Genomic DNA, 4,293 nt, shown 5'->3' with positions numbered 1-4,293 from the left:
GAACAATAGATGTCATGCAAGTTCTTTTCCATAAGCACGTATGACTATATTCGGAATACATGCCTACATTACATTGATGAACTGGAGCTAGTTCTGTGTCACCCTAGGTTATAACTGTTGCATGATCAATCGCATCCGACATAATTCTCCATCACTGATCCAATGCCTACGAGCTTTTCATATATTGTTCTTCGCTTATTTACTTTTTTGTTGCTACTGTTACAAACACTATAAAACCCAAAAATGTTACTTTTGCTACCATTACCACTATTATCATATTACTTTGCTACTAAGTACCTTGCTACATATATTAAGTTTCCAGGTGTGGTTGAATTGACAACTCATCTCCTAATACTTGAGAATATCCGTTGCCTCCCCTTGTGTCGAATCAATAAATATGGGTTGAATACTCTACCCTCGAAATCTGTTGTGATCCCCTATACTTGTGGGTTATCATGCTCAAGTGTGTATAAATTGGTTGAAAAATCAAATATGTGTCCTTGGGTGCATGCTTAGGTCCCATGCAAGAAATGGGAATGAATTTCAAACATTAGGGCACCGTTGATTGCCGGCAAAACATTGAGATGTCTGGTTTTTAAAATTCTAGTAAATCCAAAACTCGTTTGTAATTCATGAAACTTGGCATGCTATCATGGAGCGCCATCAACATGCCATGGTACAAATTTTGTCCCATTTGAGGCAGGTTTGGGTATATGCTTCTCACAAACCGGAGCTTCTCACAACAAGCATGATGGTTTTCGGTAGGGAACGTCCCACCTTTGGGGACGAAACAATATCCATTGCCTCATATTGCTTTCAAATTTTTTCTCGTGTCAACATAGAACAATAGGAGTGTTGTGTGAAGTTTTGTGATTTTTCGAGGTTCGTTTGGACATTTTTATGCATTAATTGAGTTTTCAATGCATTTAAGTGCATAATTCAAATTTGAACTACATGCACATGCTCCAGTGCATATAAATTGGTTGAAAAATCAAATAGGTGTCCTTGGGTGCATGCTTAGGTCCCATGCAATAAATGGGAATGAATTTCAAACACTAGGGCACTGTTGATTGCCGGCAAAACATTGAGATGCCTGGTTTTTAAATTCTAGTAAATCCAAAACTCATTTGAAATTCATGAAACTTGGCATACTATCATGGAGCGGCATCAACATGCCGTGGTACAAATTTTGTCCCATTTGGGGCAGGTTTGGGTATATGCTTCTCACAAACCGGAGCTTCTCACAACAAGCATGATGATTTTCGGTAGGGAACGTCTCACCTTTGGGGACGAAACGATATCCATTGCCTCTTATTGCTTTCAAATTTTTTTCTCGTGTCAACATAGAACAACAGGAGTGTTGTGTGAATTTTTGTGATTTTTCAGGGTTCGTTTGGACATTTTTATGCATTAACTGAGTTTTCAATGCATTTATGTGCATAATTCAAATTTGATCTACATGCACATGCTCCAGTGCATATAAATTGGTTGAAAAATCAAATATGTGTCCTTGGGTGTGCATGCTTAGGTCCCATTCAAGAAATGGAATGTATTTCAAACACCAGGGCACCGTTGATTGCCGGCAAAACATTGAGATGCCTGGTTTTTAGATTCTAGTAAATCCAAAATTCTGTTAACCATTCACGTGACGCCATGTGCCTTGGTTTTAATGGCTGTAGGAAGTGCCATGCGGACAGCTGCTTGACCTTGACAGAACGGGAGGCATGCGAGCGCCGAACAGTGCGCAGGCTGACTGAGAGGTGTGCAAGCTGTCCTCGAGTGCGTAGGCTCACTGGGAAGCGTGCGAGCTGTACGCTGTGCAGGCTCACTGGGAAGCGAGCCCTTTGACTTCCATGGCCGCCCGCCTTGCTCGCATCCTCTCCATTAATGGCGCCCAAGCCACAGTTTAATTTGCTTTTTAAATATAAAACACTCATCGCAAACGTTTTAGATAGAACACCCATATGCAAAGTGAGAGCAGCGCGGGATTTGTGCATCCCTTCAACACAAACAGTTGTTTTGGATGACCCGTGTGCAACCACGTACAAACAATTTGGTAAGAATTGTTAATCCTTCTAACACTGTGATTTGTCAAAATATGAAGCTAAAAATCACTAGCAGTATCTAATTTTTGCAACTAAAATTCAGTAATTAAGCATAGATTTTGTTCATAGATTAAGCATTCGTTCTTAATTTATACAAACAGTTCAACTCGACTATTGAACCGACCAAACTTTTCCCCAATTGTTGCCAACCACGTACTGAAATAGCTAGTTCTACTATATATACTAGCTAATTTTAAGTATGTTGTACAGTTCCACAACATCTATAGTCAGATGAGCTGAACAAAATAGCCACTAAATACTACTACTACTGCAGAGGGGCTTTGTACTACTTTCGGATGCCTCTCCTCTGCCAAGCGCTCTCAATAAGAGGCAGAGGAGGAGGAGCCTACCGATGAGCTGGGCAACCGCAATGCGGTGCCTGCCGCTAATGCAGCTTCAGCGACGCTCACCTCGAACGCCCTCTACCGCTCCAGACGACCCCTCTCGAAGCGGTGGTTCTCCTCGTAGATCTCCTGATTCCTCGCCTCTGAGGCGGCGTGTGCCGCGAACACTACGGCAGTAAGTCTCTTTGCGTGCTCGATGAGGCAATCCTCCTCCTCCCGCAGGAACTCGGTGTAGCGCGCAAGGTCGCTGTCGCATGTGCAGGCATCCACCTCCGCCTCCCGCCTTCGGGCGGCGGTGGCGGAGCGAGTGATGACCCCGGCGGTCGACGGTGGGCTGACGGCCAGGGCGGCCGATGATGACCCACAAGTATAGGGGATCGATTGTAGTCCTTTCGATAAATAAGAGTGTCGAACCCAACTGTAACGCCCCGGATACAACTTTCCATATTTGTAACTCCGACTCTTGCCTTTTACGGAGATGCGATGAGATATTTGTTTCGTGGATGGGTTTTGTCTTCGTTTTGCATTTTGTTCATGTCATGCATTTCATATCATGTCATCATGTGCATCTCATTTGCATACGTGTTCGTCTCATGCATCCGAGCATTTTCCCCGCTGTCCATTTTGCAATCTGACACCCCCTCTTGCCTTTTTTGTGAGCGTGTGTTCTCGGAATGGACCGAGATTTGCCATGTGGCCTTGGTATACAACTGATAGACCGCCTGTCAAATTTCGTGTCATTTGGAGTCTATTTGATACTCCAACGGTTAACCGGGGAACCGTAAAGGCCTCATGTGTGTTGCAGCCCAACACCCCTCCAAAGTGGCCCAATAACCCTTCCAAACCTATCCCATGTCCTCCGTCGTCGGATCACGATCGCATGGCCAAAAACTACACCTCATTTGGACGAAAGCCCCCAAATGTATGTGCAACCCTCTCCAAATCCGGGTCGAAACCCTAGCTTTTTCCCCTCTCCACTGCCGGACGAAAGCCCCACCAGCCGGACGTGTCCACCACCTCCACCGCCGCCACGTGTCACCCGCTGGTTCGCCAAGCCGCGCGCCCACTTCACCGCGCCGGCCCGCCGGGGCCCAGGCGGGGCCCTCCTGGCCTGTGCGCGCGCCGCTGCCCGCGCCTTTCCGCTCCCAGCGCCGCCCCGCGCCCGAGGTCACCAGTCGCCTCAATCGCCGACCGCGACGACCCGCACCGCCACCGCGACGACCCACGCCGGCGCCTCTCCGCCGCGCCGCTCAGCACCTCGCCTCGCCGCCCCTCGGCATCCATGCCCGGATACGGCGAGATCCGGCCAGATCCGAGGCCCAGCACCTCGCCCTCCCCCCCTCGCACTACTCCGGCGATCTCCAGCACTGTTCCGGCGAGCCTCCCCGACGAACCTCGAAGGACGTGCAAACCCTAGATCTCAGATCGGGAGGTCCAAATATTCTCCAAGTCCCTTTTCTGCAATATTTTCAGGCCCCGTTCGTTATGCCATAACTTGTTGCATACTGCTCCACTTTGTGCGGGCTATATATCAAAATGTTCATCAGGATGTGCTCTTCTTTTTGTTCCATTGTGCCATGATTGTTTGAGTCCATCTTGATGCCAAAATTGTTGATGCAAGAGTGCTATAAATTGTTAGGTGATGTTTCTTATCAGATTATGAGCATTTGTCATTTTTGTCATATTTGTTGTGTGCATCATATGGGCATGAGCTCTACATGTGTTTTGATATATGCCATGCCATCTTTACAGGGGTGTATGCCAAGTATTTTTGTGATCTTTGTGGTGACTAGCACAAGCATGCAAAGTAGCCTTCATGATATTGCTGATTTAGGGGACTTAGA

Source organism: Triticum urartu, chromosome 7 (assembly GCF_003073215.2).
Source record: "Triticum urartu cultivar G1812 chromosome 7, Tu2.1, whole genome shotgun sequence".
In the NCBI taxonomy this organism is placed as follows: domain Eukaryota; kingdom Viridiplantae; phylum Streptophyta; class Magnoliopsida; order Poales; family Poaceae; genus Triticum; species Triticum urartu.
This window is presented reverse-complemented; position numbering follows the sequence as displayed.